The following is a 12,103-nucleotide window of genomic DNA, read 5'->3' as shown; positions in this document are numbered from 1 at the left end:
TTACTCTTGTAACAATTTATCTATTTTTTCCGTGTTAATTGTTAACAATGGAAAATACACACATCTATTTATATGCATATATATATGTCCATGTTCTTTTGCCACGTCATGTACCCAGTTATGTCTCTATATGTACATGTAGATGAAGGTATGTACATACATGTACATATATATGCATATACTCATATATTGTTTGTATCACGACAGAACGCACGCGTTAACCTTTATACAGTAAGTTTAAACTATTTTTCTAACGCGACTCTCTCTATCTCTATATCTATCTCCCCCTCTCATTCTTCCCTCTACTGTTCTTCGCCTCTACCTGTCACTACTATCTCTCTCTCTCTCTCTATCTCTTGTTACTCGTCCTTCGCCTCTCACCGTTACTACTACTATCTCTCTCCCTCTCTACCTCTCGTTGCTCACTTTTATTCTACTTCCTACCCTTGTTTTCCCTCTGCTACTCTTTCTCTTTACACAGCCTTGGTCACGTGTGTCCGGCTGCTATTTCTTTTCGTTCTTGGACTCCCCAAGCTCGCACGTACTTCTTTGCCCCTCATGTTCGTGCTTCACAGCGTTCAATAGATACACACTTCACGTCTGGCTGTACAGCCTTTCTGCTTGTTTATTTATTCATCGTTTCGTTTTCCTGTCTTGTTTTCCGTCCGCCACTACCCTCCACGAAAATAATTTAATTTGCGTTCGTGGGAAGAACCATTTCAACGATGCGTACTGCCTTAATTCTTCGAAACGCCGGTGTTTCAATGGTGGCAGCTGATGAAGGAGATGTTTCTATGTGGTTTGCTTGTTTGATGTACCTTGTTTATCATTTTGTCCATGTTCTTTTGCCACGTCATGTACCCAGTTTTGTCTCTATATGTACATGTAGATGAAGGTATGTACATACATGTACATATATATACATATACTCATATATTGTTTATATATATATATATATATATATATATATATATATATATATATATATATATATATATATGTATGTATATGTTTTTAAGGTAGTGAACTTGCAGCACCGTTACCGTGCTTAGTGGCATTTCGTCCATCTATACGGCCTGAGATCAAATGCCACCGGGTTTGACTTTACCTCTGATCTTTTCAGGGTCTATAAGATAAGTACCAGTTGAGTACTGGAGTGGATGTAACGGACTTACCCGACTCCTGAAATTACTGATCCTGTGCCAAAATTCAAACCGATAAATAATATATGATATAAATATGTGTATGTATATATATATTTAATAATAAGGGTAGAAATTGATATTAATCAATTAAAACCAGTGGTCTAGTATATTTAAAAAATCCGAAGATTAAAATTATATTCCATACGAAGATAAGAGGAATGACCAGCAAAAGTGGACTTCTATATGCTAGAAATAGATGCCGAATCATCTAACCACGAAGAATATGTTCTCAGTAAAAATTTCAGCGACACAACAGTCTGTTGTGTCGCTGAAATTTTACTGAGAACATATTCTTCGTGGTTAGATGATTCGGCATCTATTCTAGCATATAGAAGTCCACTTTTACTGGTCATTCCTCTTATCTTTGTATATATATATATATATATATATATATATATATGTGTGTGTTCTTAATAAAGCATTGTGGTTTATGCACAATACAGCTGGGCGTTCTAGAGAAGAGATTAATGTAGTTCTAGCTGCCAGGAAATCTTTTATGAGGTTTAATAACAAAGTTTGGATTAGAAAAGGTACACCTGATGGTACACCTATGGGTAGCTCAGATTCGGCCCAGGTTGCCGATGTGGTTTGTTCCTTTATACTTGATGAGTTAGCTGATCAATTCCCAGATATCAGAGGGGTCTGTATAGAGATGATTGTCTGCTATTTCTCAGAAATAGTTCGAAACAGCAAGTACAAAGGATAAAAAATAGATTAGTTAGATTTTTTCACAGAATGGGAATGGATATTATTTTTGAGGACAATATATCTGTAGCTAATTTCTTAGACGTTACGCTTGATCTGCATAATAAATCATATAGGCCATATCATAAGCCTTTAACTAACCTGAGGTATATCAATAGATCTAGTAATCATCCAAAAGCAATAACAGATAACTTGGTCCATAGTATATCTTTAAGATTGTCCAACCTGTCTGCAAATAATCTGGTTTTTGAAGATGAGGCAAAGTTTTATAACTCCGCTTTGCTGGAAGCAGGATATAATGATAAGGTATACTATATTAAACCAGATTCTGCTTCCTCTATTGAAGATGTTAATAATAATAATATTAATAAAATTGATAATGTGAATAATAGCAATAAGGGTAGTTATAAAACTAACAATAATAATAAGAAGAAGAATAATAAGAATAGTGTTAACCCATTCAGTAAGTTAAAGCATAGGCCAAGATCCAACGATAGTGTACGAGGGGCTGAAAGTAGTAGGCTTAAGTGTTTTAGGGATAATAATGTAGGTTGTTATTCTAGGAAACAGGATAGTCTATGGTTCATCGTCCCATATGGGAGGCAAGTAAAATCAAATTTAGTTAGTTTATTCAGGAATGTAGTTAGGAAACATTTTCCAATTAACTCGCTCTACTATAAGGTTGTTAACGAGCATAAGGTAAGGTTCGGATTTTCAAACACCAAGAATTTGACCCAAATTATCGCCGCTCATAACTTTAAACTTTTATCCTCAAACTCTAGCCATAATTCTGTTGACATAAACACAGAGGGTAATAATAATAATACAGGCAATGGTCGAGATGTTAGTCAAGACCAAAAGGATATGGATAATACCATTAATTTTGGTAATAAACTAATAGAAATATCTGAAGATAACCCTAATAGAATAAGATTCCTTAGTGCAAATGCTAAAACTAAAAACATTGTCTATAGGTGTAATGTTATACCGGATAAGAAGATTTGGAGTTATATCGGGGCTTCGTCACTTGAGGTCTCGAAACGAATTTCTAATCATTACTCATCCTTTAGGGATAGGAGTAAGCAATATAGTACGGCGCTTAGTAATTTAGTTTGGAAATTGAAAGATGAGAAAAAGGATTACTCCCTTGAATGGTTGTTAGTAGGCAAATCGATGCCGTACGACAAGGGTAAAAGTAATTGTTCGTTATGTAACTTGGAATTATTTTCCATACTTTTTTCCAAGGGTCACCTAGTTAATAAAATAACGTTTAAAGCTTACAGATGTCTACATATGTATAGACATACGTATGCATTTTATAAATAGGAATTACCGGAATGTGTATAGGCACAAGTTCGAAATTAAGGAAGAGGTATATCTCTATATATCTCTATATATCTTACTGGAATTACTCTATATATCTCTATATATCTTACTGGAATTAGGTCTGTGGCGCAAATATATGAGTGTATATGTATATGGGTGTAGGTATACATGTGGAGACACGTGAGAGTGTATGTGTGTATATATGTATATATGTGTGTATGGAGACGTATGTGTATGTGTGTACATGTAAACATGTAAACATATATAAGCTTGTGTGTGTGTATGTGCATATGTATCGATGTATATATGGAGGTATAGCTATATGTATGTATGTACATATGTACGCATGTGTGTATGTGAGTATGTATGCGTATATATGTAAATGTGTGTGTGTATCTGTGCGCGTTTATGTGGGTGCATGTGTATCTGTATGTGTGTATATGTATATGCATGCATATGTGAGTGTATATATGTGTTTGTGTGTATATGTGTTTGTGTGTATAGTTATACATATAAAATACATATAAATATATATGGGTGTGTGTATCTAAGTATAGGTATATGTGTGTGTGGGTGTAGGTGTGGGTATGTGGGTGGTGGTGTGCGGTGCGTGTGCGTGGGCGGGTATAATTAATGAATTAATTAATACACTATCGTTATAGGAAGATCCGATAGGAAATCTTGATGTACAGGGGGGATGAATTTTTGGCAAGGGATCTTTACGCTGTAAACCGGGCGGTGTACGTCGCTGGATTTCGGTTGACTGGTTTGTTTACATTCTGTAAGAAAATAACGATGGTAGGTTGCGTGCCGTCGATTATTCTTTCATCCTCTCGGATGATGTGTGTGTTTTGCTAATAATAGTATTGGTGATAGCAATAATGCGACCCTGATGAGATGGAGTATCCAGAAATTTGTAATATGTTGTAATTTGTTACAATATTTTACGAGACATCTTATGATGTGGTTTATTTTTCCGGGATACCCTATTGAAATGTGCATAGGTTTGGCTTATTGTGGTTGTTTCTGTTATTATAATTGTTGCTGCAATAAAGTATCTTCAATGCATTGATTTTGAGCTCTATCCTTTAAGAGACATGTATACATATATACATATATATATATATTCATATATGCGTACAGGACGTCACCAACTGTGCAAATAGCATGAAATATTTAAGCGAGTTAAAAACGAAACAACGAGGGAAAATGGAAAGCAGGACAAGTAAACACAGAAAGGACCCTTCATAAGTAGTCAGTTGTCTATCTACTCCTCATTTTGAGCATTCAACAACAATATGAGTCTTCAAAGACAACTGTCACATAAATTCTAAATTTAGGATTTATATATATATATATATATATATATTGATAGATAGAGAGATAGATAGTTAGATAGATATACAGACATATATATATATATGTATGTATGTATCTATGTATGTATGTATCTATGTATGTATGAAAATCGCCGTAGATTACTTGAATCATTGTGATGTAGATGTAAAAATGATACATTGCGAAAGGGAAAGTTAAGTAATCCTCATATTTCTCAGTCCCAAATGACCGTCATCAGAAGTGGACGGCGAAAATGAAACGTAGGATTACTTAGATCCCGCCATGTTAAAAGTTGCGTGAATGAGGATCTACGTAAGCTGTCATGATATCGGTCTTTGTGCCTGAAATATATAAATGTTGCTTAACTAAGAAGCTCTTTGACTTCATTCTTTATTTTGCTTCTCATAAACATGAATAATTGTACATGTATGCATACATATATATATATATATGTGTGTGTGTGTGTGTGTGTGTGTGTGTATGTGTGTGTGTGTGTGTGTGTGTGTGTGTGTATTTATATATATATATACATACATACATTTATATATGCATATATACACATGTGTGCATGTATTTATGTTTATGTGAGTGTGTATGTACAACTATGACTCCACGTTTCACTTCTCTTCCGAATATGTGTAGGATGTCCATGCCTATAGCTCTGTCAGACGTTTGTAGTTAGTGATTGCTGTTGATTAGAGAGATCGAACTGATAGTTTGTCGGGGCGTTTATAAATTAAGGCGGGAAGATTTGAGTCTCTACTCTCTCTCTCTCTCTCTCTCTCTCTCTCTTTCTCTCTTTCTCTCTCTCTCTCTCTCTCTCCCTCTCTCCCTCTCTCTATCCCTATCTCTCTCTCTCTCTCTCAAACAGCGGGGGAGGTTTGTTTATCCTGAAATAACAAATTGTTGAACTAATATTATAAGTACTTTCTGTAAAAGATTGTATTGGATAAGAATTATCTTTTTTGGAAGAACTGAACAGCGCCTTTAGAAAAGCTTGTTTACATAATAGCATTTATTGTAACTATCTTTGAATAATCTGTATCGATTATCTCAAGTCACATATAATTTAAATCTTTGCTGTTGTTATTTATGTCATTTGATTATAGTTTTGATATAGAAATATTTGTTATCAAATATTGATTGTTGATGATGTAACTATACTTTTTTGTAATCTGAATATTCACGCAGTGAAATATTAGCATATTATTGTATAATGCACTAATGCTAATATCGTATTTACTTTATTTGATACGGACAATTCAGGATGAACTGTTTAAAAATAAAAAAAATATCACTATGTATTTCATTCTATTATAATAGATCGTATATGCGAGAAAACACAAAAACATGTATACATATACATCTGACCCCGCTTGGCTACAGTTCCTATAGTACTGTCGGAGATAATGCTTCTTGTCTTTTCTCTGAAAACGTTAAAATTTTTATCAATTTTTCGTCCTACTTTCTATCATCACCGAGCTAATCAGGACGATATATCTACCTCCAATATTAAAAAAGGTTCTACACTTCCGGCCAGCACATCTGAAGAGTTGTCAATATTGCCGAGTGCAAAAGGTCGGCGTAAAACCGTCGCCAACATTCTGACTATATGCTATGATCTGGCACTCTGTTGGTTACGACGACGCGTGTTCCAACTGATCCGATCGATAGAAAAGCTTACTAGTGATATTAGCATCCAAGTGGCTGAGTACTCCACAGATATGTGTACCCTTAACGTAGTTGTCAGGAAGACACAGAATGTGACAAGGCTGGCCCCTTTGAATTACGGGTACTATTCATTTTTGCCAGCTGATTGGATTGGAGTAGCTCGAAATAAAGTGTCTTGCTCAAGGACAGTACGCGCCGCCGTGAATCAAACTCAGAGCTTTATGAGTGTGAGTCGAACACCGTAGCCACTGAGCCACACAGGTGTATGGTATAGCCACACAGATACTTCTACACAATACCATGTGTGTGTGTGTGTGCGTGCATGTGCGTGTCTGTGTGTGTCTGTGTGTCTGCGTGTGTGTCTATGTGTGTGTTTGTTTGCGTGTGTCTATGTGTGTCTGTCTGTGTGTGTTTATATGTGTGTGTTTGTGTGTATATGTGTGTGTCTGTGTGACTGTGTGTGTATGTGTTTGTGTGTGTGTTTGCGTGTATGTGTGTGCGTGTGTGTGTCTATGTGTGTGTCTGTGTATGTGTGTGTGCCTATGTGTGTGGTTATGTGCGTATGTGTTTGTGTGTATATGTGTATGTGTCTGTCTGTCTGTGTGTTTATGTGTGTGCGTTTGTGTGTGTATTTGTGTGTGTGTCTGTGTGTTTGTGTAGTTGTATGTGTGTGTGTCTGTGTGTTTGTGTGCGTGTGTTTGTATGTGTGTGTCTGTGTCTATGTATTTGTGTATTTGTGTGTGTGTATGTGTGTGTATGTGTATGTGCGCGAGTGTGTCTTTGTGTGTCTGTGTTTGTGTGTGTGTATGTGTGTGTGCGTGCGTGTGTGTGTGTGTGTGCGTGTGTGTGTGTGTGTGTGTGTGTGTGTGTGTGTGTGTGTGCGTGAGGTCACTCTTAGTGATGCTGGTAACATATAGTCTGGAATGCAGTACAGCCTGTCGTACGATCGAGCCATTGGCATCTGAACTGGCAACGCTATCAAGCTTCGATAAGGCGGGTGGCTTTCTTTGAAGACATTGTAGAACGAAAAGCAAAACCTATCAAAAGAAAGATGAACTTAGCAGAGTAAATAGTGGCATTCATGCAATGGGCTGAGTGATGCGTTGTGTTCTTGAGCAAACACAATATTTCAAGATGCCCCCATCCATTCAGCTGGCAGAAATGAGTAGCCCAGGGACGGACCGTTTCCCGTGCAGCGGAGCGGAAATATATATAAGATAGAGAATCCGGGAAAATGGTTTTACAAGCCTAGGTGTCGGAAAGGACAGACAGAGAGACAGACAGATAAGTAAACGCGATTGACACTGCTTTCACATTTAATCGGTTTTGACGTCATTCTTCCCGCCTAAGGACGGATTTTGATAGATGGAGAGACAGCAGACAGACAGACAGACAGACACACACACACACACACACAGACACACACACAGAGACACACACACACACAGATAGATAAATAGACAGACAGACAGACAGACAGGCAGTGAAAGAGAGAGAGAGAGAAAGAGAGAGAGAGAAAGAGAGAGAGAGAAAGAGAGAGAGAGAAAGAGAGAGAGAGAAAGAGAGAGAGAAATAGAGAAAGACAGATGGATAGACAGACAGACAGACAGACAGACAGACAGACAGACAGACAGACAGATAGATAGATAGATAGATAGATAGATAGATAGATAGATAGATAGATAACTTTCTTTATTGGCCACACAGGGCTGAACACAGAGGGGACAAATACAAGTGTAGAGCTTTCCTTTTCGAAAATGAAAAAGAAAAAGAGGAAAAAATAGTAAAATTTTGATCAAAAGGGGTCGGGAAAAAAGTCGATCAAAAGGGATCGTGTATCACGGAAGAAATTTTTTAAATGTAATAAGCAAGATCAGGTTTATCCGTGGAAAGAAAAGCCTACGGAAAAGACCACGGTAACTTCAGGCAGGGAGGGAATAAACACATGAGAGCAAAATGCTCTCTCTCTTTCTTTTTTCGATTTACAGGACCATGCTCAAAGTGGTTTCGTCGCTCGCACGCACCATCTTTGCTACATTCACCCACCTTTTTCTGAAACTTTCACGAGACAAAACCTGCCTTTCCATTCTCACCTTCCTTTTCAAATGGTACTTGAAAAAGTTGATGTGCGATTGGCCAGAGAGGTAAGTGTTTGTCTCTAATCCTTTCTCTCGAGTCCACCACGCACATTTTTTCACCATGGCCACCAGTACGATGAAGACTGCTTTGCCTTTCCGGTTGAGGGAAGGTGGTGAAGCAATTATCACGATAGACCAGGCCGACAGGCGGACTCGTCCCACACGTGACAGCAGCCGTTCGGCATAAGCCCGCAGAACCGAAATGGTTGGACACTGCACGAGTGCGTGCAGAACGGTTTCGTCGCTCTGACCGCATCTCGGGCAAGTCGGTCCGACGTGTCTCGAACCGAACCGTGCCTGTAGAGCTTATCCCGAACACGTAATGCTTCGCGATAGCACTGCCAGGCCAGGAATCTTTGGCGATTGTCCATAGGTCCCGGCCCGAAAGTTGTCCTGAACAGGCGAGTTAGGTGTTCCTCGTCGACGCCGAGATTCTGCCCGCGAACATCGTCGCACCTCCCCTCAGCTAATTCAGGCAGACAGACAGACAGACAGACAGACAGATAGACAGATAGATAGATAGATAGATAGATAGATAGATAGATAGATAGATAGATAAACGTAAGGTACCTCGTAATAACGTCAACACAAGTTATCCCAATTGAATACGATTTTGTCTCAGTATTTCGTACACACCCTCCACTCTTTAACTACTACAATGGCTGTCACCCGATTCGACATGAATTTGATGAACTTTAATTATTAATGGCAGGCTGATCTATGTTAATCCACATTGCGGTCAATATTTCTTTCAGTGTAATCGACCTAATTTTTATAATCTTGCACTGAACCTTCTGTCGAGATGTTTCTATATCTGCTCTGTTGGCTCTTTTAGATCAAATTCGCAATTTTGTGTCGTTCTTGTCAGAGGAGATTTGATTCCGTGAGTTCTGTTCCATGCTGGTAATCTCTTGTGCGGCACGGGTTCCAAACTTTTTGAAAACTATTGGTCTCCTCATCAATTCCTACATTGAAACAGGCGAGTAATAGCGTCTCTTCAAGTATTTGACAATATTTTATTTTAAAACCCAGTTTTCATCTTCGACAAATGTAACCATGATCGTCCTCTTCAGAATAGTTCTCTCCATTGTTTATAAACAGTTTTCGGCGTTATTTTCAGTTGTGAAGCATATCCTGGAAGTCATTTTGTAGTGGTCAGTTTCTTTAACGAATTTTCTGACACCAAATCTACCGTCTGATCTGTCATTTTGCAAATCTTCAGTTTCGCCCCATCTGAGAGTCACAGAAAATGAGTTTTCCATGAACTGGTACGTTGTCATGATTTATTACCCAGCTTTTGGTTGTGGTTTTGTCTATGCTTCATTCATCTTTGCTTCCATTTCCCTACGGCATAAAAACTCTTGCTTGATCGTCTGACCACTTAAAATAAAGTTATGATCATTGATGTCCTTCCGGTCAAATGAACAAGATTAACACTGCTTTCACATTTGATCGGTTTTGACGTCATTTTTCCCACCTAATCTCGACGACGGTAATCCCACTCCCTACGAAGATTGATATTTTATTTCGAAATCATAGCTGTGCAGCCATGTTCTATCACATTTCATGACACCTTTTATTGAAGTCTTCACTCCCATTTGAACCATCAGACTGATCCTAGCTGACATTGACTCGTTTCTCTTGTTCTTCTTTCAGCAGACGCAACGCATGTTTTTGTGAGACTCATGATTGTGTGTGTGTATATGTGCGTGTGCGCATGTTTCTATGGATATTTGTATGCTTGTGCATGTGTGTAATTACTTTTAAATGTATGTGTATTCACTTTTGTTCAAATGTAAATACATGTACATCTTTCACCAATAGATATCGACCTAATATTCACACATCCTGTTCGTATATTATCATTTACTCCACCTTCTTGTCTCCCTTTCGCCTCTTCATTTCGTTTATTTTGTCCTCCTTTTCCTTCCTCATTATTTTTCCATATTGCCTACAACAAAAACAACAACAGCAACAAAAACAAGACGGACAATCCTCTCATATTATCGGCAGCATGACAGAGTAGTTATTGCTCAATAATATCCCTTATTTCCTTTATTAGTGGTGCAAAACGGAAATACGTCTTCTAAATGAAATGCCTACATAAACAGATCATTATTCTCTTATTATGTGTGTCTCCACGGAAACGAATTCTTCAAGATCGTTATTTTTGTCCCTCTTTAACACACAATTGAAGATAATGAATATTATTATTATTAGTTCTTTCTGCTTCATGAGCTTTTCTCATTGCTGCCTGATACTTTATAGCTATGTTATGTAGTTCAGGTTTAGCAGTTTTTATTGTTGTTATTATTTATTATTATTATTATTATTATTATTATTATTATTATTATTATTATTATTATTATTATTATTACTTTGCTTTTCAGAGCTCTCGCTCTTACTTGCTCTGGTTGGTTTTGTGAGAGCAGACTGCAACCTGTTGTCAGAGGTGTCACAGGGTCTCTTTCTGCAAATTATACACTTTGGTACTTGAATGTTAACTTATCATGGCCGACGCTCAACACCCAAGCATCAGTCTCAAAATCCTAGCTGTCCTCAATAGAGAAGTTTTTCGTGGGGACGGGGGATCTGCTCCGCCCTCATGTCAATTCCGATTCCTCCGTCATATTTCTCGAACTTGGTTGTTAGTGCTCCCAGTGTCCCTACAGCAACTGGGACAAAAGTTACACTTCTGATTATTACTTCTTATACGCACAACAGATTGAGCTGTTGGAAATTATAATTATTATTATTATTATTATTATTATTATTATTATTATTGTTCAGTAGTTTTATTTTTATAATGTGCTTTCACTTCACTACCGAGCGCAGCTCTGTGTGCCTTGGGTAAGTGCTGTGGTTTGCTGTGGTGCTCTTATGGTTACTGTATTGAAAGTGTTTTGCGTAGGATGTGTGTAGTGCCTAGTAGTGCAATTTTCTGTATGTTATATATATTTGTAAGTCCTGGTGTTTTTATTATTATTATTATTGTTGTTGTTGTTGTTGTTGTTGTTGTTGTTGTTGTTGTTGTAAGGCGTCGAGTTGACAGAATGCTTAGTGGTATTTCGTCTGTCGCTACGTTCTGAGTTCAAATTCTGCCGAGGTCGACATTGCTTTTCATCGTCTTGAGGTCGATAAATTAAGTTGAAAAATGGGATCGATGTAATCGACACATCCCCTCCCCAAAATGGCTGACCTTGTGACAAAATTTCGAACCACTATTATTATTATTATTATTATTATTATCATTATTATTATTATTATTATTATTATTATTATTATTATTATTATTAAGGCGGTGAGCTTGCAGAATAGTTAGCACGCCGGACAAAATGCTTGGCAGCATTTCGTCCGTCTTTACGTTCTAAGTTCAAATTCCACCGCAGTCGACTTTGCCTTTCATTCTTTCAGCCTCTATAAAATTAACAGGTGAATCGATGTAATCTACTTACCCACTCCCTGAAATTGCTGGCCTTGTGACCAAACTTGAAACCAATATTATTATTATTACTATTGACTATTCGTGGGTCAAAGGGACATGCAACATCAACTATATGTCATATGTGGTGCACCTTGTCCACCACCGCTAGGTCCTGTCTTATTATTATTATTATTGTTCAGTAGTTTTATTTTTATAACGTGCTTTCACTTCACTACCGAGCGCAGCTCTGTGTGCCTTGGGTATGTGCTGTGGTTTGCTGTGATGCTCTTATGGTT

This window comes from Octopus bimaculoides, chromosome 22 (genome assembly GCF_046866305.1).
Source record: "Octopus bimaculoides isolate indiv1 chromosome 22, ASM4686630v1, whole genome shotgun sequence".
NCBI lineage: Eukaryota > Metazoa > Mollusca > Cephalopoda > Octopoda > Octopodidae > Octopus > Octopus bimaculoides.
Note: the sequence above shows the minus strand (reverse complement) of the source record.